Here is a 27,772-nt window from a genome sequence, read left to right as displayed (position 1 = left end):
CCCCACCTTGCTTCTGGTTAGAGGCCTGTGCTGCTGGTGCCCCACCAACCCGAATCTTGGGGTTCCCCTGACATTCTAGGGGAGCACGTGGTCAGCCATGCTGGCCCCAAGGATGAGGTGGCCCCTGAGACCCTGGCCGCGGGGACAGAGGGCCAGCCCTGCTGTAGCTGCTGTTGGGGCCTGATGCAAGACCTGGGCTAGGATGTGTTAGGTTTGGAATAGTTCGGGGTTCTGGCCTTTTGTACCCCCAGAAATGAGATGGAAAGGAGACAGAGCCAACCTCACCAGAAACAGGTTGCAAAGAGGGGTGGCAGTCTGTTCTTGCAGAGGGCTGGGTTTCTATCTGGCTGAAGCAGGCACCTGCCGCTCCGGTGGGAGGTAGGGGCTTGCACTGGGCGGGAAGTAGGGAGAAGGGGGCTTTTAGAAGCCTCTGGGAATTTTCCTCCTATCTGCTTTGTGAGGAGTCTGGGGGGGTTGAGCTTGGTTCCCCCTTCTGTTGAGGGTCTCAACAACAAGGGAGGAGATGGGGGGGACACCATGGGAGCTTTATTGCCCTTGAGGAGGTGTCCCTGAGGGCTGCAGGGCCTGGCCCTGCCCTGCCCTGGCTAGAACGGAGATTACAGCCCTGCTGGCCATGACTTTCTCCTCCATGGAGGTGGGGAGGGACCATCACAGCCCAAAGAACTTGGAACTTTGCAAGCAACCTCCCATCCCTTTCCCTAGGAAGGGGTCGTGTGGGATTAAAAGAAGCCCACGCATGGCGGCCCACGCATGGCGGTGACCGAGGCCAGCCTCCTGGAAGCTCAGGGGCGTGAAGATCAAGGTCAGTGGGAGCCTTGGCAGCAGGTGCTGGAGCTGGAAGCTGTTGACCGTGACCCCTTCCTTTGCAAGACAGAGGCTCAGGCCACTCTTGAAGCTCCCACGGTCTCTGTGATGCTGACCCAGTTTCGCGCGTGGTTCCCTCCTGGCCCCCAATCCGTTTTCTCCAACCTCAGCCTGGAGACTCTCCCGGGACTAGAACAACGTGAGCATGAAATTTCTCCACTTAGACTTCCCTGCTGGCTCCTCATGACCTTCAGGGTGAAACTCGAATTCCCAGCGTGATAAACCCACAGCCTGCAGGGCCTGCTCTGTCCCACGGCCTGTCCCACGGCCTGCAGGGCCTGCCCTGTCTGGGCTCCTCTCCCGCCACCTTGCCCCCTGCCCTCTGCCCCAGTCCCATAGACCCACGTGTTTGTACCTTGTGCCCCAGTGCCTGCCACCACCCTCTCGGGGTCCTGCCTCCAACATGGATGGTCATCAAACAACATCAGCTCCTCCCCCAGCCCTTCGAGGATTCAGGTTCAGGTTTGCCATCACCCACCCACGTGTACTGGTCAGCTCGGAGCTGCGCAGTGCGGGCCAGCCTGGATGGCCAGGGGTTTCTGAGTTCCTGCCCTGCCCTGCCCTGCGGGAAGCTCAGGCTGCAGGCGTGGAGCTGCAGGGCACCGACCAGCCAGCACTGGGAGCAATCCCGAAGCCCCCATGGCGAGCGCTGGAGACCCCTTAGGGACCCTAACCATCTCCTCAGAGCCCCCCGATTCACTGCCGCGCGTTCAGGCCTGATACTTGCCAACAGCGGCCGCTCTGTGGCACGATTCGCACTCACACCGAGCTCTGAGACTTCCGCTTTAAGTGTGAGAGTAAACGGTGGCAGCAGGGGGCAAGGGAACTGGGGTCCTGGGGCGGGTGCACAAAATCTCATAGTAGGTTGGTGTGGCCCGGAAAGCCCAGAGAAGCAGGTGCAGTCACGTGACTATCAGGCAAATTCTAAAGAAATAAAAATATGCAGGGGCTTCTAAAAGTTCGCGGAGTGGCCACTGTTGTGCTGCAGAGGGCTAAGCCGCCTGCAACACCACCATCCCACAGCAGCTCTGCTTTCAATCCAGCTCCCTGCATGGCCTGGGAGAGCAGTGGAGGATGGCCCGGGTCCTTGGGCCCTGCACCCTCGTGGGAGACCCGGATGGAGTTCTCAGCTCCTGGCTTTGGCCTGATCCAGCCCCAACCTTTGCGGCCATTTGGAGAGTGAACCATCAGAAGGAAGATTTCTCTTCCTCTGTTCTCTCCCTCTCTGTCTGCCGTTCCATAAATAAATAATTTTTTAAAAAACTCATGAAAAAACTGAATTGAAAGACATTTATTTTGGTGCAAAAAACATTTGAAACACACAGTTTTTAACTGCTACATGTTTTCCGTGCACTCTTTGAAGACGCCTTGGATGCGTTTTCCTCCCTCTCACACTGTGCTACCTGCAGCTCTGGGGGAGCCTGGGGATGGGCCAGAGAATGGCAGTGCTGTGTCTTCCCGACAGGTCAGTTTGACGCAAAGACTTGGGGTGAAATCAGTAAATTAGCTGGCCTGCGTTTTAGAATCCTGTCTTTGTATAAAAGCAAACCTGGAGGAGCTAAAGCACAGGATGTAGACTTTGGACAAATTCCAAAACTAAGACACAGGAAACTGCCTGAGGTGGTTTTGGAACGGGAGACTCCTCTGGACAGCCCTCCGGTCCTCTCTGGAGTCAGGCAGTTACGAGCGATGAGGACCGCATGGTGCTGCCTCTGCCCTGGGTGCGTCTCGTGCCCGCGACAGGCAGGCCCGCAGGTGCGGGTGCCCACTGCCGGCCACCGAGCACTTCTGTCCCCGTCACTCCTGCCTCTCTGAGCTCTGTGGGCTGAATCTGTGCCCGTGGACGTCAGCCAGCCCCACCCCGCGGCCCTGAGACCACCCTGCAGTGTCTCAGCCTCTCCCCACCCCACGCCCGGCCCAGCAGGGGTGACCGCTGAAAGGGCCGGAAGCAAGGCCGTGCAGCCCAGCCTGCCTGATAATCCCGGGAGGAAGGCAGCCGTGGTCAGAATCCTCAGCTGAACCTGCCTCCCCGCGCCAGAGGCGGGAGCGGCTGCCGATCGGCCAGGAAGCAAAAACACAAACAGTCGCCCCAAGGCCCCCAGTGCAAGCGAGGCTGGGACACGGGTGGCCTCTGCTCTACCACCCTGTGGGGAGGCCCCAGGGGCCGGAAGGAGGCAGATGCCCTCGTGCGGGGCTCAGAGCCGCTGGCCTGGGTGTTGTGCTGTGCCCACCTTCACAGGGGGGAACGAGTCGGGGCGATGCCAGCAGGTGCGGCGCCATCAGGTCCCTAGAGAGCCACCTCTGACGTGAGGAAGGGGGGCGGGGGCTCACAGACGTGTGCCGCTGGAGGCTCCTGTATTTGCCGAGTCTGGAACAGCCTAGATTGTGGTAAAACTGACGGGCAGGAAAGATCCGTGAGGTGTCCAGTCCATCGCCAGCCACCCGGAGTGGCCTCCTCTGTATCAGAGGTGCCTGCCACACTCAGGCCTTCGGCAGAGTTGGACACTGGAAAAGGACTGTGACTCAGCGTGGGGAGGGGTGGAGGCTGAGCCACCTGCCCAGGAGGTTGGCCAGGCCAGGCCACAGGGCTGACCGCTCTCAGCCTCCCGAGGTGAGCCCCACCCCCTCTGGGGAGGGGCCCGGGCTTCACTGGCAGATGGGGTCTTCAGGTCCAAGGCAGGGAGCCGGGGCAACTCGGGAGGTGCCAGGCAGAGGGGTGTGGAGGCGGAGGTCGGAATTCAGGGCGGGGCCGGGCACTGCCCAGAACAGGTGCGGCCGCGTGGGGCTAGCCTGGCTGGCAGGGAGGGGTGTGGGTGAGGCTGGGCATGGGCTGCGTGCCAGGGGCCAAATGCACCACACCCATTTCATCTAGGGCAGGAGGGACTGTCGGAGGAGCTAAGGCAGAATCCAGTGCCCCTGTTTCAGACACAGATGTGGAAGAGCCCGGCAGGGGCAGGGGGCACTGGGTGGGGTGGGGGAGGCAGACACCCCCAGGGACTCTTCCCGAACTGGGACTCCAGCCTGCCCGGCAGCCCTGGGACAGTTCCAGGACAGCGACGCCGCGGTCAGCAGAGCCAGGGGACACTCAGTGTCAGGAATGGCAGGGCCACAGCGGGAGGCTGTTAGAGAAAGGGCAGGACCGCTACTATTCATAGTACAGCCCTCTGCACTCACTCACGCCCGGCCCCTGTGCCCGTGTGTGTGTGTGTGTGTGTGTGAGAGAGAGAGAGAGAGAGAGAGGGAGAGGGAGAGAGAGAGAGAGAGCGTCCTGAGACTTGCTGATGGATCTGGCTTCCAACTGAGGCTGCCCGCTGCGCTGTGGGGCCTGGGGCCGATGTCTCCACCGGCCCCACGAATGTTCTTGGACGGCCAGCAAGGCTTCCAACCGTTCAGAAGGTGCCCGAGCAACAAGGACAGCAGACACGGCGACAGGCTGCCTACGGTAACTTGTCAGGCAGAAAGGGCCTGTGCGCATTCCTTCATTCACTCAAACATCCACGGGGCGAGACCCAGAGACGTCTGACGTGAAGAGAGGAAAAGTGACGTAGCGCCTGTGCCCGGGAGGTGGACGGTGGAGAAGGTCAGCGTGGACGGTGACCACGCAGTGCCGGGCGTGCAGGGCTAGAGCAGTGAGCCCCGTGCCTGGCGCTAAGCAGAGGGGCGGTGGGTGGGCTGCAGCCAGGGCACAGGCTCACCAGGACGTGCGAGGCTGGAGATCTGCCCGCAGAGTCCGAGGAGGACTCGCCACAGGACTGCGGCCTGGGCTGGGCCCAGCCTTTGTGCCTCAGCCGGGGCCCGGCTCCCATCATGCTCTCTGCTGGCAAGTCCCCACCTGCCACACCGGCCTCACCCTCGGTGCGGTCTCTCGCCGCAGGCGCCGAGCACAACCCAAGGGCTCCACCTGTGGCTGGCTCCCCACCTCGGGCTCCGTGCTGGTCGCAGGCCCCTCTTGGCTGCTCCAGGCAGTGCTGGCTTCCTGGCCCCGTGTGCTGCCCGTGCACCAGCTGAGCCGCTAGCCAAGCCTGGCCTGGGCCCCCTCGCGGGCCTCCTGGGGGGAACCGGGTGGGTTTCAGGGTCTGGGTCTGGCTCAGTGGTCCCAGGCCAGTGAAAAATGTGTGTTGAATGGACGAATGGGAGAAAAGCCAAAGCTTGAAGACCACTGGAAACAAGATGCCCTTTTCTACATGAATGAGACACTGGGACCAGCATCTGCAGTGCCCCCTCTCCCCCCAGTATCTTCTTCTGGAGGGCCTCCTAAGGGGCTAGCAGTGGGGGTGGGCGCTGGTCACACCCTTAAGATGCCCAGGTCCTACAGCAGAGTGCCCGGGTTCGATACCCACCTCCCGCTCCTGACTCCAGCTGCCCGCCAATGCAGACCCCAAGCAGCAGGATGGCTCCAGCGGCTGGGCCCCTGCCACCCCCACGGAAGACCTGGACTGAGTGCCGGGCTTCTGGCTTCAGTCCTGCCCAGCCTTAGAGTCCAGCAGGCACTCGGGGAGTGAACCAGCAAATGGAAGATCGATCAATCTCTCTCTCTCTCTTTCTCTGCCTCAAGTAAATCATCTTTTAATTAAAAACAATTATAGGCCGGCGCCACGGCTCAATAGGCTAATCTTCCACCTTGCGGCACCAGCACACCGGGTTCTAGTCCTGGCAGGGCGCCGGATTCTGTCCCGGTTGCTCCTCTTCCAGGCCAGCTCTCTGCTGTGGCCCGGGAGTGCAGTGGAGGATGGCCCAAGTGCTTGGGCCCTGCACCCCATGGGAGACCAGGAGAAGCACCTGGCTCCTGCCTTCGGATCAGCGCGGTGTACCGGCCATTGGAGGGTGAACCAATGGCAAAGGAAGACCTTTCTCTCTGTCTCTCTTTCTCACTGTCCACTCTGCCTGTAAAACACACACACATACACACACACAATTATAAAGCAGTAACAGACACATACCCCTAAAGGATTTCACACCGCAGCCCTATAATCACAGAAAATAAAGTTGGCCCAGCCCTTGACAGTCCTATGCCCTTAAATGGCAGCGTGCCTAACCCTGGCCACGGCACCACCAGGGGGATGCTGTCTGTGTCCCTCTCAAAGGCGACGACACAGACTCAGAGGTGCAGTGCCTTGCCCACGGCACACCCCCATGTGGCAGAACACAGACGGCCATGTCTGCAGCCGTCTTCCACAGCCAGCGTGCTCTTGACCTTGGCTTTGCCTCGTCTGGCCGGCTGCAGACCCACCTTGTGCGACCACTCGTGTTTTCCAGCTCAAGTTCAGCCAGGGCTCCACTGTCCCCGGTTCTCCTGCCGTGTGCCCGGTTCCCCAGACGTTGATGTCAGCAGAATCCTTGGCTGCAGCAGAGTCTGCCCCAGCTGGAGACCCGCACAGGTGTGGCAGTGGCAGGTGGCAGGTGTTCTTGGCGCCAGCGCTCCGCCAGGAAGACAATGATTCCAGGGAGAGGCCGGGGACGGGGAAAGAAAGGTGTTTCTGTCGGGGAAGCAAAGACGTCTCCCTTAATTATGAAAAGCCAGGGAAGCAGCACACAGTCCCCACAGCCCTCACCAAGGCTTAGCTAGCAAGTGTATGCCACGAGGCACCTGTGCGTTAGCTCTGTAGCTTTCGGGCGGCTGCTTTAAATGCCTCGGGCTGTGAACACACTGAGAGCGGCCTGGGGCACTGCAGAGACCCTCTCTGTCCATCACGTGATTGGAACCTACAGCCAAGAAGTCCTAGCGAGGCGGCGCGACTCAGAAATCAGACACGACTTTGCAAGCGACAGGGCTCAGTCCTCTGTTTTACCAGCAGTCACGCCTCCGTCACACCAGAACCCTTCCCTCTTTCCTCTGGGCTCTGGAAAGTTCCAGGGGTGATGGTGGTGACAACGGCACGGTGCTGAAGCCTTGGTCTTCACGGTCACGTCCTCACCTGGCATCAGCCTGGGCTCTGGCCGAGTGTCACCGGTTCCTCCGCAGAGCCCTCCTCTGGCGGCTTTGCCACATGGACACCGTTCAGCAGCTCCTGCCTGGCGGTAGAGCCGGTGTGGATGGAGCCCGGGGCCTCCTGGCCACGTCACCACATCTCCTCCCAGGGGCTACCCTGCAAGCCCCTCTGGGATTTGGAAGCCTCCACCCCGAGACCCACGGCCTGGGGAAGAGACCGCTGGGTCCCCGTCCCCCAGATCCGCCCACATAAGCCGTGCCGGGAGGGAGGTCATGCCCTCCGTGAACTGTGCTGCCTGTACCTGGGTCCCCACGCAGCCGGGGGCTTGTGCTTGGGTTTTGGGTGTCATTGATTCGTCTTGAGCACCTGGAACCCTTGCCACGAGCCCAAGTCTCCCTCACGCCGGAGTGACCTCGCCTGCCTCTTCCTCTCCGCGCCCTGTGACTTCTGCTCGCTGTGGTCTGCGCCCAGCCTGCCCACCACTGCTGCCGCCCACCAGGGCTACGGATCCTAATTGGCAGCCGCTCCCTCAGCCTTCGTCTTGCCCGGATCTGCGGCTGACCAGGTGCTGCCCCATGGGCCGTCCCGCCGGCCCTGACGGTGACCAGCTGGGTGCGTGTACAAACTATCCCGCCCACGCTGCAGGTGAGAACACTGAGGCCGGGAGTGGAGATGCCCCACAGCCGGGGACTGTCAGAGACGACAGGAGATGCGGTTCCCGCCCAGCCCTCAGATCAGCCGGTGGAAAAGGCGGCAGCTGCTGGCACTTCGGAGCCTGGAGGGAGCGCGCCGTGAATCCTCGGACCCGCACCGGTGCTGGTGATGGCAGCCCGAGGCGGACACCAGAGCCGCAGGCCACCTCCTGGGCCAGGTCTAGTATGCCCCCAGGTGATCCGCTTACCCCAGTGCACCTGGTGTGCCCCACATGCAGAGAGAAATTGGGACTCCCACTCACCAGGGTTACTGTGGCCATTCCCTGCGGCCATGCGATGGCCCCCCCTGTGCCTGGCACCGAGGGGACATCAGGAGCCGCTGGGTGTTGACAGACCCTGTGCCCAGTGCAGCGCGCTGATAGGAGGGTTAACGACGGGAGCAGACTGCCCCGCACCTAAGATGTTACAAGCAGGAAGGCGGGTGTGGAACACCGGGGACTCTTTGTACTACTTGGCGATCTTGTAAATTTCTAACTATTCTGCAATAAAAAGTTTATTTGAAATGTAAACAGGTCTTGCCTTTTAACAAGGAGCCTCTACCATCCTGGGGCCAGGCGAGCTCATGGGTGTGCCTGCCCTGCAAACCCTTCTGAGGCCATGTTTATTTCCAGAAGCTCTGGGGAGACCCGACACCACGCCGGGTGGGCAACCGGAAATGCAGGCGGCACTCCATGGCCCCAGGTGCTTGCAGGGAGGGCCCGTGGTGCAGGCGGAGCATGTGGGGAAAAGCCGGGCAGGTCTAGAGGGCTCGCCCTGGTGCGCTCGCCAGGCAGGGAGACGCAGAGGCCATATGGCCAGGCGGGGCCGTGGCCGGCGCGGCTCATCCCAGATGGAGACAGGGACGAGACCAAGGAGGGGTGAAGGTCAAAGCTGAGGGCCCACGTGGCCACTGTGCGCTGTCCAGTGGCGGCAGGGGTGGGGGGGTGTGTGCAGGAGGCTGTGGAACAGAGCAGGAGGGGCCTGACATTGTCATGTGAAAGATAGACATCCCCCCACGGGGTTGGGGGGAGCTGGGGAGTGTCAGGGATTGCTTTGTTTCTTTTTGTTCCTGAGAAATTGGACTCTGAAAGAGCCTTAGGCTTACAGAGGCAGTGGGGGGAGGAGGGGGAGCGGGGAGGCGGAGCCGCTGATTTAGAGACCGGGAAGCAGGGGAGGAGCCTTGTCACCTGTGCAGTGCCCGGCCCATCCCCGGAGCAACACCAGGGTCGCTCCTGACCTGTGACCCCCCCTTCTCTCCCCAGAACACTGAGGCCTGCTCTGGTCCAACCCCTGCATCCACAGGGCTGACCCTGTCCAGCGCATTGGCAACACCCAACACCTGCTGAACAAATGAATGAATGAATGAATGAATGACAAGTCCCCAATCCCAAACACATGAGCGTCACATGAGCTCTCCGGGCAGCTGGTCCCTGAGCAGGGCACACAGCAATTTTCTAGGATATGTTAGCTCTCGCATCGTAATTCTGTGTTGCTTGTCCCTTCCACTTCAGTTTACTGTTTTGCGATGACTTGAACCATCCCAGAATCCCACGGTGTGGCAGGAAGAGGTGAGAAGCAGCTCAGCTACAGGCGGGCATAGAAAGAACCAACACCTGCGTGAAACTGGAAGTTTGCAAAGCACTGTTGTGACTTCCAGGGTCTTCGGCTTTGGAAGAGAGGAGTCAGAGGACACAGAGAAGTTGTGGGAGCCGGCGCTGTGGCACAGAGGGTAAAGCCGCTGCTTAGGACACCAGCATCCCGTCTGGGCGCCGGTTCGAGTCCCAGCTGCTCCACTTCCGATCCAGCTCGCTACTAACACGCCTGGGAAAGCAGCAGAAGATGGCTCAAGTGCTGGGGCCCCTGCACCCACCAGGCAGACCCGGATAAGGCTTCTGGCCCAGCCCTGGCCTGTGTGGCCATCTGGGGAGTGAAGCAGCAGACAGAAGACCTGTGTGTGTGTGTGCGTGTGTGTGTGTGTGTAACTCTGACTCTCAAATAAATAAATCTTTAAATTAAAAAAAATGCTGTCATCTTGGAGAGACGGAGTGACCGCGAGAAACAGGTTTAGCAGGAAAATCACACAGGTTCCATGGCTTGGCCAAGCCCTCACCATGTCCAGCACGGGGTGAGTGGGCAATGCCGACTCCCTACCAGAGGCCACAGATGGGAAAAAGCAAGGAGAGGAGGTGGGGGTGGCGAGCAGCTCAGCCCCAGACAGGGGTCCCCAGGGGCTCTGTGCAGCTGAGGAAGGCTGGGACCAGAGCGGCAGCCAGTCGGGACGCTCCGGGCGGTGACTCCGGGATGTGGCGGGCGGCGGCAGGCGAGGCCGCTGCCCTGTCACCTAGGCCCTTGGGCAATCTCCCCGCCCCATCCCCCCACAGCGTGGGAAGACTTCGTGGTTCGCCAAGACCTCTGGGACACTTATCGAACGTGCTCGCCAGTCCTGACTGCAGGAGCTCAGCCACGCTCGGCCATCGCCACACGGCATCGCAGCCCTGGAAGACACCATCCTAACTGCTCCACTCGCTGCTGCCGGGCCCACCCCCGCCACCCAGCACCCAGCACCCAGCTTGCTTGGTTTCCCACCTGTGTCTCCAGTGACTCCCCCACCCCAGGGGCCCCTGTGGGGAGCCCGTATCTGGCTTGGGGAGGCTGTGACACCAGGCCTCCAGCCCAGCTCTGCTGCTGGCAGGAGCGACTTGGCCAGCTCCCGAAAGGCCCCACACACCCCAAGCCACCTCCCCTGAGAAGTCCTCCACTCACAGCTCACTCTGTCGGGTCCTGGGTGCTTTTTGGAAGCCTCTGGGCTATGGTCACAGAGAGGGACGAAGCCAAGCAGGCAGGAAAAGGATGTCACAGCTGCCTCACGGCCGGTGCTGGCCCTGGGCTCGCCGGCCTGGTGACCTGGGATAAACCCGTTTTCTCTCTTCTCCATCCTACCTCCCGCCCACAGCGACGCTAATGCCCGGCGTGCAGGGCTGTGGGAGGATCAGACGAGCTCACCGCAAGCCAAGTGTTGCAGAATGCAAGAAGCATCGTTTTTACTGAACCGCCAGGGCCCGGGCTGGGTAATCCCCGCAGGGATTAGCCGGGGGCTCTCCAGGGCAGGGGGCCGCCAGGAAGGGAAAGGGGGGCCCTGGGTGTGGGCACGGTGGGCCAAGGTGTGGGGCAGGGAGGTGCTCCAGAATCTCCCCCACTTCCCAGACACCTGTGTGTGCAGCGCACCTGGCCCAGGGTGACAGGGGAAAGACCAAAGATGAGGGGGCGCCCATGGGGTTAAGCACAGGAAGAAAAACACGCAGGCGGCCGTTCTCCCCAGCACATCACTCAGAGTCTTCCGGCAAGAAGGCCCGGTTCTGGCGCAGGGAGCTCACACACGTCAGACCCGAGTGGCTGCCGTCTGCATCGGTTTCCTGGACAATTTCCTGCCCTTTGTTCGGCTCTGAGAGCCCGGCTGCACAGCTGGGAGCCTGCTTGCCAGACAAGATCAGCCCCTCGGAGATGAGAGGCAGGGCAGGCTGTTCTCCATAAGCACGCCGGCAGGCCCCAGTTAGCACGGGGACAGGTGGCCTGCACACCCGGTCCGCGCGGTGTCAGCACGGTGAGAGAGCCCGGGAGGCGCAGGCGCAGCCCCTCGTGCAGCCCATTTAGCCCCTTCTGTCCGGAACCTGCTGGCTCCCGCCTGGTTCTGGGCCTCTGGTGGTAGAATAAAACCTCCCTAACCTTCACCCCTGCCTGGTAATGGGACAGACAGGGCCCAGGAGGGGACGCGGTCCCGGACTGCTGCCGTGGGAACCAGGCAAGGTGCTTGCCGGTCACAGGTTCCTTTCTCTGAATTCAAGGTCATCAAGGTGGCTGCCCAGCGTGCCGTGGAGATTCACCAAATGGCCGCTCTGGTGTCGCCCCCTTAAGGAGGCAGGAGAGCGAGGAGTGGGGACGTGCAGCCAAGGCCACCTACTGGCCAATAGCAGAGGTGGCTCTGTCTCCCTCCCAAGGCTCAGAGGGAGTGCCCCAGGCCCTGCGTGGCCGCTGTCACAGCAGCTGGCTGGGGGCGCCCCGCAGGCTCAGGCCTCAGGGTACCACAATACCCGTTCAGTGCAGGGGGAGTTAGGAGGCGTTCCTGGATTAGACTGGTGGAGCTGAGAGCCAGAGGTGACGCGGCGGGTCCCCGGGGCGTGTGCCCGATGGCTTCCATGTCCGTGGGGCCCTGGGTCCCGTCTCACTGTGCAGGGAAGGTGGTTCCAGCACCCGCACGGCTGGAGGGTAGGGTGTCGTCCTCACGACTGGGGAGGGATGGGGTCGTGGAGGAGACAACAGAAATCGGCTCCAAGGCAGACAGCGCAGACCAGGGACGCACCAGGAAACTTGGTGCCAGGACCGTCTCGTGGGATAACGGATGCAAACGTGCTAAGGAAAATGCTAAAGCCAGCCGGCGCCGCGGCTCACTAGGCTAATCCTCCGCCTTGCGGCACCGGCACACCGGGTTCTAGTCCCGGTCGGGGCACCAGATTCTGTCCCGGTTGCTCCTCTTCCAGTCCAGCTCTCTGCTGTGGCCCGGGAGTGCAGTGGAGGATGGCCCAAGTCCTTGGGCCCTGCACCCCATGGGAGACCAGGAGAAGCACCTGGCTCCTGCCATCAGATCAGCGAGGTGCACCAGCTGCAGTGCGCCAGCCGCGGAGGCCATTGGAGGATGAACCAATGGCAAAAGGAAGACCTTTCTCTCTGTCTCTCTCTCTCTCACTGTCCACTTTGCCTGTCAAAAAAAAACGGAAGTTTATATCGACCTCCAAGGCCTGGACAACGGTTAGCAGCGTTCTAGGGAGAAGGCAGGAGAAGCGAGGGCCGGACAGAAGACCCTCAGACACCCACAGGGGACTGGGGATTTACAGGGCCCTCCTGCTCCTGCACCTGTGTCTATCACAGCCTAAGGTCTGGAAGGCTCAGGACAGCGACTGTGCCCCGTGGATACACGCACTCTGGACAGGAAAGCCTGCAGCTAGCCCAGAGGCCGGCGTGGTGGAGCGCTGGCGTCCTGGCCCAGCCCTTGCTTCTTCCTGCTGTGGACCAAGCTCTTCCTAGGCTTCACTGAGCTAGAGTGGCCCGTACCCCTGCCCAGCCAAGCCGCCCACTGCAGCCCAGCACGGCGGGGAGTCATAGCTCACAGTGTCTTGTGGCGCGTGGGGTGTGTTGGCTTACTGGGTGGTAACATGTGCCTATAGCTGTGTATCAGAATTCACTGGAAGTCCCCCCACCTCCTGCCCGACGGCTCCCAGCATGCAGGAGCTGAGTCCAGCATCCCTCAGGGCCCCCCGAGGGCAGAACATGACCAGAGCAGGACTCCAAACCAGCCTCTGACGTGACCCCTTCGGACAGAAGCGATGGCTGTGCCTGCCCCAGAGGCCCCGGCTGCTGGGCAGTCCTGCCCCTACACAGCTGCTGCCGAAGGGCTTCTGAGTGCGGCTTGCTAGGGTCTCCCCAGCCAAGCCCACGCAACCCCACCCGGCCTCCTGGCCCAGTCCCTGGGGCTCGGCCGTCTGCCTCTCACAAGCCCTCTGACCTGCCTGATCCAGATAAACCACAATTCTGTTTCATTCAAACATCGGTCATTGGCAGAAGGATCTGCTGGGTCCACACGCTGTGCTGGCCCCTGACAGGCCCAGGTGCCCAGGTGTGGAGACGCCCGGGGGTGGGGGCGGGAGGCATTAAACAGCCACGCAGCCATGGAAACTGCCTCTCATTCAACAAGAAAATGTTGATCTCATCAAAGAAGCAGGAACAGGGGTTCTGAGAGGCCGGGAAGGAGAGAGGAGTTCCAGGCTGTCTTTTTTTTTTTTTTTTTTTTTTTAAGATTTTTTTAAAATTTATTTGCGAGGGAAAGGTACAGTTAGAGAGAAGGAGAGGCAGAGAGAAAAGTCTCCCATCCGCTGGTTCATTTCCCAAATGACCGCAACAACCAGAGCTGTGCTGATCTGAAGCCAGGAGCCAGGAGCTTTTTCCAGGTCTCTCACGTGGGTGCAGGGGCCCAAGAACCTGGGCCATCTTTCACTGCCTTCCCAGGCCATCAGCAAGGAGCTGGATCAGAACAGAATACGAACCGGTGCCCATATGGGATACCGGCACCACAGGCACAGACTTATCCTGCTATGCCACAGTGCTGGCCCTCAAGCTGTGTCTTTTTTTTTAAAAAAAAGAATTATTTTATTTATTTGAAAGACAGAGAGAGGTCTTCCATCCACTGGTTCACTCCCCAGATGGCCACAACGGCCAGAGCTGAGCCAATCCAAAGCCAGGAGCCAGGAGCTTCTTCCAGGTCTCCCACGAGGGTGCAGGGGCCCAAGAACCTGTCTTCCACTGCTTTCCCAGGCCATAGCAGAGAGCTGGATCGGAAGAGGAGCAGCCAGACTTGAACCGGCACCCATATGGGATGCCCGCACTTCAGGCCAGGGCTTTAACCTGCTGCACCACAGAGCTGGCCCCAAAACTGTGTCTTAACTCTGTCCCAAACACCTGCTGAGATACATATTATCAAACCCTTTTTTTGTTATCAAACTCTTTAATCATCAATGTTTCAAACAAGGAGGCTGGATCTTTTTGCCGTTCATATTCCTTGGAGAGGCTTGGAAGTGATAGGTTGGCCAGACACAACTTTGGGAAAATATACTTGTAGGTGAGATGACGGACAGCAGAACAGAGCGAGCTAGAGGGAGCTCCAGGGTTCATGGGCCACAGTTAGCACAGATTTCAACACAGCTAGAAAAGATCATGTGAAAATTCCCGACACATAGAAAGGATAAATGTTGCTAAGTCCATTGATTCGATCATTGTATGTTATTACAGTCCATGTATTGGGTTGCCTATATAGTGTTCCCCATAAGTAGGCACAACTAAAATGTTTAAAAAAAAAAACAAACAGCAATCAGGACACACACGCTGGCTAAGGGCTTCCCGGGAGAAATCATCCATGAGCTGGATTTTGACACGGAGATGAAGCGGAAATGGACGAGCACACAGGGAGGTGTCGCCTTCTCCCCAGGGGAGGAACAGAGAGTGTGTGGGGGCAGGTGCTCAGGTTCAGGCGCTCGCACCCCGTGGTGCAGCTCCCCCAGCCCTGTCCCCACTTCCTGCTACTGCCCATCCCGGGGGGCAGTGGTGAGGGCTCCAGTGAGTGGCTTCTGCCGCCCCCGGGGGAGACCCTGGCTGATCCCCAGCTCCCAGTTTCGGTCCCCGGCCAGGCCCAGATGCTGCGGGCATTTGGGGACTAAGCCGGTGATGGGAAGGTGCTGTCTCGCTCCGTCTCTAGTACGTTCATTTTTGGAAAAGCCTAAGAGCCCCAGTGCTGGAGCCGATGCGGCCCACATGTTCTCTTCACCCAGCAGTGGTAGGAGTGCGCATTCCTCAGCTGCTTTGGAAACAGCTACACAGCCCTGCAGGGGGCTGGCCCGGGACTGCACTTGCAGGCACACACCCAGGAAGAACCACACACGGACACAAAGACGTGTGGCAGGACTGTTCAAAGGCCTGTGGACGAAAGAATGGACAAGCAAACAGGAGTGGAGACCCCTCAGAGTCAGAATAAATGGAGTCGCTGGGGCTGGTGCTGTGGCGTAGTAAGGCTGCCGCCTGCAGTGCCGGCATCCCATATGGACACCGGTTCAAAACCCAGCTGCTCCACTTCTGATCCAGCCCTCTGCTGTGGCCTGGGAAAGCAGTAGAAGATGGCCCAAGTGCTTGGGCCCCTGCACTCACATGAGAGACCTGGAGGAAGCTCCTGGCTCCTGGCTTCGGGTCAGCACAGCTCTGGCCATTGCAGCCATCTGGGGAATGAACCTGTGGATGGAAGACCTCTCTCTCTCTCTCTCTCTCTGCCTCTCCTCTCCCTGTGTAACTGTGACTTTCAAGTAAAATAAACAACTCTTAAAAAAAAAGAAGAAGAAATGGAGTGACAGGTGACAGTAGGGCCGACAAGAGAACTGAGAACAACCCTCAAAGATGGCGCGTGGGGAGAGCCTTCCTCGAGATGAGAGACACGGGTGACAGCCAGCGTGCAGGTTTTAGAGGGCATAGAGGGGAGCAAAGAGAGGCTGCGCCCAGGGCTCAGGCTGGCAGACGAGCGTGGGGAGGTGATGACAAGGGCTGAGCTGGGCTAAGCTCTGGCTTTCCGGCTTGGCAGCAGGGGGTTTACTCCAGTTCACAGGTGTTGTTAATTCCAGTCTTTTTAAATGTGACCTGTAACCCACGTGGGTAGGTGGATACGTAGGCAGTAGGTAGACAGGCAGATTAAGGCCATGTCTGTAATAGCGAGAATAATACAAAGGCATCGCCCGCCCTGGATCACGGTTTTGCCCCATCTGGGCCCCGAGGTCCAGGGGGTCGCTGTTGAGTGGGGGAGGCGCTGCAGTAGGCAGTGGCATGAAGAAGGGAGTGCGTCCAGCAGAGGGGGCAGGACCAGCCGGGAACCAGGCCTGCAGGGGCAGCGTGGCCCAGGAGTGACCAGAGTGCCAGGGTCTCCAGGCCCACGAGGCCCACAGGTCAGGTCAGGCGTGGGAGCTGGGGACCACCGCCCACGCTGTCAGCACAGAGCGCCCAGCCTGCGCCCCGGCTTCCGGACTCGGAGACACTGCAGAGGAGGCTGGGTATGAGCTGGAGAGCAGGACAAGAACCTGACCCAGCCTAACCGGAAGCTCTGGGTGACCACAACTTCCTGCAGAACCCACAAGCGCTCAGGGCGAGGGCTGGCCCCCTTGGGGCCTGGATTCCACGCCGGTTCTGGAACATCAGCCGGGCATGAAGAGGGGCCCTGGATTCACAGCTCTGTCTGGTGGCCTGCAGCGCCCGCTCCATGTGGCTGAGACGGCGGCCGGCTCTCTCGGCTCAGGCCACAGCCCCAGGGAGGCCGAAGTCTGCTGTGACTCCCAGGAGTGCCCATGCCTGGACCGGGGCCTCCTCAGAACCTTCCTCTGCCCAGGACCCTCCTGGGAGTCCAGACCGCCCAACCCTCCACCGCGGCAGAAACTGAGCTTCCCAGGCCGCCGGCTTCCCCCAGACAGGGCAAACCGACCTGCTCTTTGCCTAAACCTTTTGTGGAACTCTGACTTAAAGGGGCACCAGGGAGAGGGGTGTGCCAGAAATCCCACATGTGGTTAAAGACTCCCACGGCAGAGGCGAGGGAGGCTGTCCCCAGGGAAAGCCCGGGCAGGCGTCCCCTTGGCCCAGTGAGGCCTCGAGCCAGAGAGCAGGTGCACCTGGGGCATCCAGGGGCAAAGGGGGGGCACCCAAGAGGGATGTGGAGCCGAACTCTACTCTCGGAACACCACGCAGTCAGGCAGGGAGGCCATGGCGGTGGCCGAGGCCCGAGTGGCCGGGTGATGGACCCACGGAGGCAGAGGACATCTGTGCACATCCTGAGTCCCTCGGCACACCCACACACCCCCACCCTAAACACAGCCCCGCCCACAAGTGTCCTGGAACTTGGCCGTGACCGCAGAGAAAGGAGGGAAAAGGCAGCCTGAAAGATTTGCGAGGGACTTCCTGCCTCCCTTGGAACGGGGCCAAAGGGACTCGAGCTCCAGGGCAGGGTGTGCTGGCTCTGACGGACTGTGGCCCTCCACTCTGGTCTTTAACCACCCTGGCCTCAACGTCCCCATCCGTGCAATGGTACAGCGGTCACACCAACCTTACCCAAACCTGGAGGACGCCTCGGGCACAGGTGAGAGCCCTGCAGTCGTGGGCACTCCTGCCTTTGCCTGCACCACGTGTGTGTCTCCCTCACGAATGGGAGGGGCCAGTGCTGCAGCTCAATAGACTAATCCTCTGCCTGCGGCGCCGGCACCCCAGTTCTAGTCCCGGTCGGGGTGCCGGATTCTGTCTCGGTTGCTCCTCTTCCAGGCCAGCTCTCTGCTGTGGCCAGGGAGTGCAGTGAAGGATGGCCCAGGTGCTTGGGCCCTGCACCCCATGGGAGACCAGGAGAAGCACCTGGCACCTGGCTTCAGATCAGCGCGGTGCACCGGCCACAGCACGCCGGACACAGCGGCCATTGGGGGGTGAACCAATGGAAAAGGAAGACCTTTCTCTCTGTCTCTCTCTCTCACTGTTCACTCTGCCTGTCAAAAGAAAGAAAGAAAGAAAGAGAGAGAGAAGGGGAGGACAGCACTTTGCGTCCAGTGCCCCCCATGCTCCCTCGCCACTGCTGGGAAGACGCTGCCCTGGCGCCACTTCCAGTGCCCAACACGGGTGGGTTCCAGAGTCCGCGCCCTCCCGGCTCCCTCCTGCCTGGAGCCGTCACCACCTCCACCTCCCTCTGGCCACACTCTACTTGGAATGCACATCTGCGCCCCTGCAGCCTGCCCCAGCCTGCCCTGCCCCGACACTGACTCTGCATGGGTCCCCGGCAGCCCCAGGACAGCCCTCGGCCAGCCCCGCGGCCTCTCCCAGGATCTTGCCTCACCGAGTCCTCTATCTGCCATCTCCCTCCACCTACACTGTCCCCTCTCTGGGCTTGCAACCTGCTCAGGTCTCGAGCCACCCTCGTTCCTTGTCCCTTCAAGCCCTTCGGAGGAAGCCCACGCTCACTGTCCCCAGGTCGGCTTCGTCCACGGGGCCTCCATTGCCTGCCCCCGAGTTCACTCCACTCACCCCTGCCAGCTCCAGGAGACAGCCTGAGTCCCCAAGGTCCTTTGGGCAGCCTCTGGGCCACTCTCAATGTCCCCTCCTTCCTGCGGCTCCCATTTCCAGGGTCTCTCTTGCTCCCCGGCCACCCCTTGGAGGGCTCCTCAGATTCCTTCTGTTTGCTGCTGTGCCTGCCTTCGGCCCCGTCTTCCTCCCCTCTGCCCACTCCCCTTGCACTGCCCACCTGCTCAGGGCTTCGCTGTGTTGGGGCTGAGCTGCCCCTTCCATCACCCAGCTCCCTGGTGGAGGCCACCGCCTGGGGGACGCGGAGCTCGTGGTCTCCCCACACCTCGCCTCTGCTCCTGTTCCCCACGCAGAAGGCACCGCCAAGCTCCCACCCAGCCTGGGATGCACTCGCTCTCTCCCTTGTTCCCTCCCTCTGCACTCTGAGTCAATCGCTGGCTCCTGCCAATTCCACCTGCTGCACATTTCTCCTCTCCGTTCTTACCTCGGCCTTCGCAACGCCAGTGGATCCGTGGAAACAGTCCTCGTGCCCATCCTCCTCTTGAGAGCCGGCGCTGTTTTCCCGCCTGCACTCCCTTGAGCAAAACGACCATGCAGGCAACTTGAAAAGAGCCTTTCGAATTGGAGTTGGTGGCCAGCATAGTGGCACAGTGGGCCCATCCCCCACCTGCCATGGCAGCATCCCATAATTGGTGCCAGTTCGGTCCTAGCTGCCCCACTTCTAATCCAGCTCTCTGCTATAGCCTGGGAAAGCAGTGGAAGATGTTCCAAGTGCTTGGGCCCCTGCACCCGTGTGGGAGACCCGGAAGAAGCTCCTGGCTCCTGGGTTTGGATTGACCCAGCTCTGGCTGCTGTGGCCTGTGGGGAGCAATTCGGACTAGACTGAGTTACTGGAATTAAGACTTATTCTATGCATCTGCTCTCCCACAATATGGCGCTGGGAGAGAAGGAAACAGCTTCCGCACAGCTGCCTCCAGTTCAACCAATAAACTGTAGGACTTGCTACTGATTGGAGGAGAGCAGCGTACTCGGCGTGTGGGCAGCCGAGTTGGGATTGGCAGAGGAGGACTATAAAGGAGGAGAGAGACGGCATTCACCAGGAACATCTAAGGGGAACATCTAGCTGAAGGAACACCTGTGCAGCCCCCAGGGAGCCGGCCGGCGGTGTGCCGCTCCCCTGCGGAAGTGGGGAATGTGGCCAGGGGGAACTGCCCTTCCACGGAGGTGGAAGGGATAGTAGCCAACCCGGGAAGAACCAGCAGCAAACCCGGGGAGGGCCAAGCAGACAAAAGAACAGCGCAGGGTCCTGTGTCGTTCCTCCACGAAGAGGGGGAGCGACAGTGGCCAGCTGGGGAGTGAACCAGCAGATGGAAGACCTCTCTCTCTCTCTCTCTCTCTCTCTCTCTGCATAACTCTTTCTTCCACCCATGGCCCCCCACGCAACGCGAGGACAGATTCCAATTCCCCTGGCGTTTCTGTCCCAGGTGGAACACGGAGCAGCACCTGCACGGAGTGATTCGCTGAGTGCACAGCCCACACACGTGGCTCCGTGTCCAGCACCACAGACGGCAAGGTGCTCCCCGTGCCTCAGAAAGGCCGATGGCGGGCACAGCTGCTAGAGCTGCCTCCTGCGACACTGGCATCCCACATGGGCGCTGGTTCAGGTCCCAGCTGCTCCACTTCCAATCCAGATCCCTGCTAATGCACCTGGGAAAGCAGAGGAAGATAACTCAGGGCTTGGGCCCCTTGCGCATGTGGGAGACCTGGAGGAAGTTCCACGCCCAGGCTTTGGCCTGGCCCAGCCCTGGCTGTTATGGCCATTCGGGGAGTGAACCAGCAGATGGAAAATCTGTTTTCCTCTCTCTATAACTCTGCCTTTCAAATGAATAAGTAAATCTTTACAAATAAATAAATAACAAGAAAGCGAAACACAGCAAAGCAGCAAAATCACGGACTAATTCTAGAATCGCATATTTATTCTAGAATCATGTACTTATTCTAAAATTGCAAGTTTATTCTAGAATCATGCACTTATTCTAGAATCGTGTGTTTATTCTAGAATCGCGTATTTATTCTAGAATCATGTACTTATTCTAGAATCGCATATTTATTCTGGAATCATGTATTTATTCTAGATAGATTTCTGGTACTTATGAGGTGGAGGAGAAGGGCAGGAATGACTAGGAAGGGACTGGGAGCGTTTTCTGGGTGACAAGAACATTCTAGAGCCTCAGGGGCTTGCGTTGCATTTGCCACAATCTGCAGAGGCAGGCTGACAATGTCTGCTTTCCATCACAGGAAGAATTTACTGCAAAAGGAAGAACTAGGAAACAATATTCCACCGCAGTCGATGCTGTACACGAGGAAGGGCTTGGTGGGGACCAGCGTGTGAAGAGGAAGCTGAGCGACTGGACAGTCGATGGGCAGATACGTGATGCAAGCAAACAGTGAAATACTGAGGCTAGACCCTCGGCGACAAGTGTCCACTGCAAGATCAAATCAACTTGCTGGCCTGTTTGAAATGTCAGAGATCAGGGCCACGAAGGATCAGTGACCGTAGGACAGTGGTGGGATGGCGACTCATTCGGGGGATTTCGTACCCACCGATCTCTGTGGAATGTTCTGGCCACACACACGCACTTTGACGCAGGAACAACAGTTACGTAGGGGAAAAGAACGTGGTTTTTGCAAGTCTATTTCAGAACTATTTGCAATCCTGAAAACCTGGGAACACCACAAAGATCCAACCGCAGGGACATGGTGCAGCGTGTGACGTCATGTGTTCCTGGACCATCATCTGTGATTAACGTGACCGCTGTCAGACGGGCTGGGGCCACACACGGACTCAGACACATAAACCGGCAATCAGAGCTGGTGCTGGGGATGTGAGACCCCACCCTGGGTGCTCACGCATCACCAGAATTCTTCCGTGCACCAGGCCTGGGAGCCCCTGGACAGCCTGCACCTGTGAGGGCACCTGTAAGCAGACGATGGTGAAGCCATGAGAAGGTCACTTATGAAGAGGGCGTTATCCACACTCAGTGATGAGTTTTTGGAAGACACTGAGATGATATCAAGTTCAATTTTCTTTCGATTGCTCTTCCTTTTCGGTGTTACTCAAGTTCATAGTTTTGTTCTCTTTTAAGACCAAGTTCACTGTGTTTGTTTTTTTTTTAAAGATTTATTAATATATTTATCTGAAAGGCAAAGCAACAAAGAGATGGAGAAGCCGGCGCCGCGGCTCACTAGGCTAATCCTCCGCCTTGCGGCACCGGCACACCGGGTTCTAGTCCTGGTCAGAGCGCTGGATTCTGTCCCGGTTGCCCCTCTTCCAGGCCAGCTCTCTGCTGTGGCCAGGGAGTGCAGTGGAGGATGGCCCAGGTGCTTGGGCCCTGCACCCCATGGGAGACCAGGAAAAGCACCTGGCTCCTGGCTCCTGCCATCAGATCAGCGCAGTGCGCCGGCTGCAGCGCGCCGGCCGCGGCAGCCATTGGAGGGTGAACCAACGGCAAAGGAAGACCTTTCTCTCTGTCTCTCTCTCTCACTGTCCACTCTGCCTCTCAAAAAAAAAATAATAATAATAAAATAAAACAAAGAGATGGAGAGAGAATGAGATCTTCCATCCACTGGTTCACTTCCCAAAGGGTCCAAGCCGGAGCCAGGAGCCTGGAACTCCATCTGGGTCTCCCGTGTGGGTGCAGGGGCCCAAGCACTAGCAGAGAGGTGGGTAGGGGCCAGTGCTCCAGCATGGGATGCGGCCATCACAAGTGGTGGCCTCGCCGCTGCAGCACAGCGCTAGCCCCTGAGCAAGTTCCTCTTTGTCTCCCTCCTTGGGAGATCTGAGAGAATTCCTGAGCAAGAATCCACTTCCAGGTCACTTCTGGCTGCTTCCGGGTCACGAGGGCACCCAGCTGTGGCATCACGTCTCAGCCGTGGTGACATTGCTTCCGCCCAAAGCTCCAGGCGCACCTGATGAGCATTCCTTTCCAGGTTACACACACGGCGTGTCACCTCCAGAGAAGCGGGTGCACAGCGTGCTGCACAGCCGCCCCGGCCCTGACAACCCGCACAGCACCAGGCCGCAAACGCAGTGCTCAGGCCTGACTGAGCTTTTTTTTTTTTTTTTTTCCGACAGGCAGAGTTAGACAGTGAGAGAGAGAGACAGAGAGAAAGGTCTTCCTTTCCTTAGTTCACCCCCAAAGTGGCCGCTACAGCCGGCTCGCTGCGCCGATCCAAAGGCAGGAGCCAGGTGCTTCTCCTGGTCTCCCATGGGGTGCAGGGCCCAAGCACTTGGGCCATCCTCCACTGCACTCCTGGGCCACAGCAGAGAGCTGGCCTGGAAGAGGGGCAACCGGGACAGAATCCGGCGCCCCGACGGGGACTAGAACCCGGTGTGCCGGTGCCGCAGGGGGAGGATTAGCCTAGTGAGCCGCGGCGCCAGCCCTGATTGAGCTTTGACCTGCTTCCCTCACGCCACCCCGTGCTGACAGTGGGGGCAGTCGCCAGGCTGTTGGTGCAGGAAGTGTGATTCCAAAGGCAGATCCTGCCTGTGACGGGCGCGTGTCACACACAGATCCACCCACACAATGCTTCCCGCTCATCCTTCTGTAGTTACAACCTTGGAATGCTGTGTCGTGTGACGCATCAGTGCCTTCTCCTATGGGAGGGGATATTTGTGGACACTTGGCGTGTCTCTGGCACGTGGCCCATGACCCCTCAGCTCGTGCCTTGTGGGGGGAGTGTCCTCATTTATAAATGTGGGGACTGAGGCTCAGGTGGCTAACATCACTCGGTCAGGGTGATTTGGGCAATAAAAGGTGTTTTTTCTTACTGAAGTGTTGAGGTGGATTCATTCTGAGAGGAGGAACGCGGTGGGGGCAAGAGGCGCAGAGTCAGGTGAAAGCAGGCCAGAGGTGAGCAGCCCGCAGACTCATTTATTTCAGTTGGTACAGCTGCTTATATAGCCAAGGCAGCCAATACGGTCAAGGGGCCGGTCTATGCCCCAACCAATCACAGCCTGTTGCCAGGCAGTATCTGAAGCCATTCAATCACAGCCTGTTGCCAGCCAGGCTCTGTTGCTGGGTGGGTTTCGAAGCCATTCCTGAGTAACTGATGCTCATTTGCCAGCAGCCATCTTGGCATGGCCTTCTCATTCCACCACACTGAGGAAATAACATTCTTTTAAAGCTTTATCTTTTAGACTAAAACTATTTTGAACCAGCCTATTTCTTTTTTTTAAGATGTATTTATTTATTTGAAAGGTAGAGTTACACAGAGAGAGACAGAGACAGAGACAGATCTCCCATCTGCTGGTTCATGCCCCAAATGGCCACGATGGTCAGAGCTGGGCTGATCCACAGCCAGGAGCCAGGGGCTTCTTCTGGGTCTCCCAGGTCATGCAGGAGCCCAAGCACTTGGGTATATTCCACTGGTTTCCCAGGCCACAGCAGAGAGCTGGATTGGAAGTGGAGCAGCCGAGACTTGAACCTGCGCCCATATGCGATACTGGAGCGGCCGGCAGAAGCTTTACCTGCTACACCACTGTGCCCGCCCCAAATCAGCCTCTCTCTAAGGGAAAACTTTTGTTAAGAGAAAAATGGCCAGGGGGTTAACACCCTGGCCTGAAGCGCCGGCATCCCATATGGGCACCGGTTGTAGTCCCGGCTATTCCTCTTCTGATCCAGCTCTCTGCTGTGGCCTGGGAAAGCAGTGGAAGATGGCCCAAGTCCTTGGGTCCCTGCACCCACGTGGGAGACCCGGAAGAAGCTCCTGGCTCCTGACTTCAGATCGGCGCAGCTCTGGCCATTGTGGCCATCTGGGGAGTAAACCAGCAGATGGAAGACCTATATCTCTCTATCTCTACCTCTCTTTGTAACTCTGTCTTTCAAATAAATAAAATAAATCTTTTTAAAAAAAACTGGCCCTCTTTCATTTTCTAAACGTGTATTCCGGGTCTGCAGAAGTAAGATGCTTATAGTCTTGATAGAGGCTAACGTTAATGCACTGGGTTGCTTTGGTTTTTTCTGCTTAATCCTGCTGCACGTAGCATCAACAGGGGTGCGGATTTACTGCTGTGGCCTCTGGTCGAACTTGAGCTCCACGTGGCCTCCTGAGGGTCGAGTCGGCCCTGACCTTGCAGCCTGCTAGTGCACTTAGAGAAAGCCATCGGTGTACGTGAGTATTTCAGGGATTAAGACCCGAAACCGGGAAGGCCGGGCTCAGCCACCTGCCCTGGCGCCAGCTGGGACCCACTCCGAGGAGCGGACACGGGTTCGAGCCTCAGAGGTTGCCAGCACAGCCTTCCAGGGCGCGAGGCGGGCGGGGCCGCCCCTCACCTCCCTCAGCACCTCACTCCTGAGAGGCAGCCATGAATTGTCGGCTGCGTGGCATTCCTAAGGTCACACTGCAAAAGAGCAGCCACAAGACCGGAGCCCACCTCCCCCCCACCCCACACCCCCGTGACCCGGTTCCCCGCCTACCTCAGTCTTGGGCCAATTTATGAATTTTAGGGTGGACTTACAAAATTTCTTTTGGAAAATTTGTGTTTGTCTATTTGTGAGAGTAGAGGCAGTCAGACAGAGCCTCCAGGTGCTGACTCACTCCCCAAACACCTCCAGCCGCCAGGGCTGGGCCGGCGTGAGCCGGAAGGCGGGAACTTAATCCGGTCTCCACCATGGGTGACGGGATCCAGCTACTGAGCAGGAGGCTGGGACTGGGACTCCAGTCCGGGCAGCGCGGCGTGGAGGCTCCGGAGGGGTGGCTGCCTGCTACACACCTTTCACCTACGCCTCCTCCTCTGCACCGGGCACGGGCGACACGGAGGAGTGAGCATGACTCAGACATGCAATAAAACAGCACAACTCAGCCGGTTAAGCCCCAGAGCCCTTGGAAGCCCAGGAGTTTATGGAGAGCTGGCAGAACCGGTGTGTCCGGGAGGGAAGGCTCTGGGCGCCCGGCTCCCTCCACGCAAGAGGAGCAGGTGCGCTCCAAGTGGCCTTGACCTTAAACGGTTCCTGTGGTTACCGACAACTGCCCACGGGCTCAGTGGGCCCCAGGTCCCTCTGACCCAACAAAGAGTCATCACCCTCATCTGAGGGATGACGGGAAGAGACTCGGGATGAGGGACCTGCCGACGGCCAGGCGCCCACCAAGTGAGCTCCCCAGGCCTGGATCAAGTCTGCTCAACCTCCCGGCTTTTTCTCTTTCCGCTCACCCAAAGAAAACTGAATGATTCGGGCCTCCGCTATCCTGACGCAGAGTGGAGAACAGGTTCACCTTCCTGCTCTCCGGGGAGGTCGGGCAGCGGCTCTGCAAGTCACTCACACACCCCAGGGCTAGCGGCGCTGCTGGTAACAGGAAGCAATGCCTGCCGTCTGACTCACCGACGGCAACACCTCCACGCTCACTTCCAGGCCAAACGCTGCCAGTCTGAGCCAGAGCTCAGCGTGCCCCGCCCCCTCCCCGCTGTGTCTGCCGCGGCCCTGAAAGCAGAGCCGGGAGAGAAGGGAGGAGGCCGCGGGTGCACCCCTCCTCTCCTCCAAGGCTTCCGTCGGTGCTGGGCGCCTCTCCCACTCTCCTCCTGGCTGTCTTTGGGTCAGCACCGTCTCCCCGCCCTTGCTCCAGCCCAATACACGCACACACAAGCACATGTACATGCACACGCATACATGCACATACATGCATACACACACGGATGCACCTGTGCACTGCTCGACCCAGATCCGTGACTGGTGAGAAACCTGAACCCATGCAGGTTATAGTTAACTCAGTGTCATCCACTAGGGTCCTCCAGAGACCACACTTGGCCCCTAGGAAAAAACTAGGTAAGAATAAGTGACAGGGACAGGCGTCTGGCCTAGCGGTGCAGACATCGAAGTGCCGGATCCACTTCTGGCTCTGGGTTCTGATTCCAGCTTCCTGCTACTGCAGACCCTGGGAGACAGCAGTGCTGGCTCAGGTAATGCGGTTCCTGCCATCCACACGGGAGACCTGCGTTGAGTTTCCGCCTCCCAGCTTTGTCCCCGGCCCAAATCCCCCTTGCAAGCATTTGGAAACTGAACCTGCAGGTGGGTGCTCTCTCTAGCTTGCTCTCTCTCGCTCTCCGCCTCCCAAAACACATTAAATGAAAACTCGTGTCCACACAGCAGCCTCTCTGGGAAGGCTCACAGCAGGCACAAAGTAGAAATGACCCGGATGTCTGCCAGCTAAAGGCTGAGTCACCCACCGCACTCTGGTGGTGGAACATGGCGGAACATGACTCAGCATTAACAGGAACGCCGCAGGGATGCACGCCGCCTCGCCGGTGAGCCCTGGAGGCACCGTGCTGTGTGCAGGCAGCCGGCACGGCGGCCCTGTGTCCTGTGATTCACTCACATGAAATGCCCAGACCAGGCACATCGCGGACATGGGACGTGCGGGTGGCAAGTGGATTAATGGATGCCTGATGAAGGGGACGGTGTGACCGTGCGGGGCGTGGGGTTTCTTTGTGGGCTGATAAAATGATGTGAAACGAGGCTATGCAATCTGCAAATTTAGTGCGAACCCTTGAAGTGCACTTTCAATGGGTCGATTGTAAGGCATGTGAGTTACTTCTCAGCCACGCTGTCACCCAAATAGACAACCTGTGAGGTTCCCAGGCCGGCGATGGAACCGCATCCGGGCCCTGCGGTCCATCTCACAGCAGGCGGAAGCCTCAGGACCCTGGGAGGCTGACACTGACAAAGCTGGCTCCCTTCAGGCAAGCTTGCTCAGTGCCCTTCAGCAAAGACCCCTGGAGACGCCGCTGAACACAGGTGCACCTGGCCCGGGGTAGGACAGAAGCCAAGTGCACATGGCCCGAGGCTCCAGCTCCGGGCTCCCCTGACTGCCACCTTGCAGCCGAGCCACGTGAGCAGGTGCCTGGGCTGGAGGCGCTCCTGTGAGACGGAGGAGGAGGAGGAGGAGAGGAGGAGGAGGAGGAGGAGGAGGAGGAGGAGCAGAAATGGGCTGAGGTGCTGATCACAGTCACTCGGGAACTGGGTGTGCATTCAGAGAGGTGGCCGTTAACTCCATCATAGCCACACCTGAGGAGGAGACCTGGGCAGCTCGGGCTGACCGGCCATGGGAGAGTGCCCACGTCCGCGTGAGAGACACTCGGCCCAGTGTCCCAGGCCTCCTGGGAGGAGATTGCAGGGGACACGAGAGCAGGCGAGCGCTGTCTCCCTCCCTCCAAGGTGGAACCTCAGGGCAGTGTCTCTCCCTCTGTCTCTCTCTCTCCCTCCCTCTGTCTCTCTCTCTCCCTCCCTCTGTCTCTCTCTCTCTCTTCCTCTGTCTCTCTCTCTCCCTCCCTCTGTCTCTCTCTCTCTCTCCCTCTCTCTGTCTCCCTCTGTCTCCCTCTCTCCCTCTGTCTCTCTCTCTCTCTTCCTCTGTCTCTCTCTCTCCCTCTGTCTCCCCCTCTCTCTCCCTCTGTCTCTCTCTCTCTCCCTCTGTCTCTCTCTCTCTCTCTCTCCCTCTGTCTCTCTCTCTCTCCCTCTGTCTCTCTCTCTCTCTTCCTCTGTCTCTCTCTCTCCCTCTGTCTCCCCCTCTCTCTCCCTCTGTCTCTCTCTCCCTCTGTCTCTCTCTCTCTTCCTCTGTCTCTCTGTCTCCCTGTCTCTCTCT

At 59.2% G+C, this 27,772-nt stretch overlaps 2 long non-coding RNA genes across 12 annotated transcripts; one reads left to right on the top strand and one right to left on the bottom strand.

The window, feature by feature from the left end:
• Positions 1 to 2,161: 2,161 nt before the first annotated feature.
• Positions 2,162 to 8,026, bottom strand: LOC138848837 (uncharacterized). 6 transcript variants are annotated; one of them, XR_016230613.1, is made up of 3 exons: positions 6,801 to 6,922; positions 6,116 to 6,362; positions 2,162 to 5,769 (listed from the first exon to the last, which is right to left on the bottom strand). It is a non-coding gene; the product is annotated as an uncharacterized LOC138848837 (long non-coding RNA). The 6 variants fall into 6 exon arrangements; XR_016230616.1 differs by lacking the exon at positions 2,162 to 5,769 and adding an exon at positions 7,117 to 7,254 and having other exon boundaries at positions 5,835 to 6,362; positions 6,801 to 6,897; XR_011386971.2 differs by lacking the exons at positions 2,162 to 5,769; positions 6,801 to 6,922 and adding an exon at positions 7,771 to 8,026 and having other exon boundaries at positions 5,835 to 6,362.
• Positions 7,548 to 9,537, top strand: LOC138848838 (uncharacterized). Of its 6 annotated transcripts, none has more exons than XR_016230620.1 (3): positions 7,565 to 7,686; positions 8,041 to 8,209; positions 8,770 to 9,537. It is a non-coding gene; the product is annotated as an uncharacterized LOC138848838 (long non-coding RNA). The 6 variants fall into 6 exon arrangements; XR_016230618.1 differs by lacking the exons at positions 7,565 to 7,686; positions 8,041 to 8,209 and adding an exon at positions 8,224 to 8,391 and having other exon boundaries at positions 8,770 to 9,075; positions 9,165 to 9,537; XR_016230621.1 differs by lacking the exon at positions 8,041 to 8,209 and having other exon boundaries at positions 7,548 to 7,686.
• Positions 9,538 to 27,772: the final 18,235 nt, after the last annotated feature.

This window comes from Oryctolagus cuniculus, chromosome 2 (genome assembly GCF_051225735.1).
Source record: "Oryctolagus cuniculus isolate XC-2025 breed Fujian yellow rabbit chromosome 2, ASM5122573v1, whole genome shotgun sequence".
NCBI classification, from domain to species: Eukaryota; Metazoa; Chordata; class Mammalia; order Lagomorpha; family Leporidae; genus Oryctolagus; species Oryctolagus cuniculus.
This window is presented reverse-complemented; position numbering and strand designations above follow the sequence as displayed.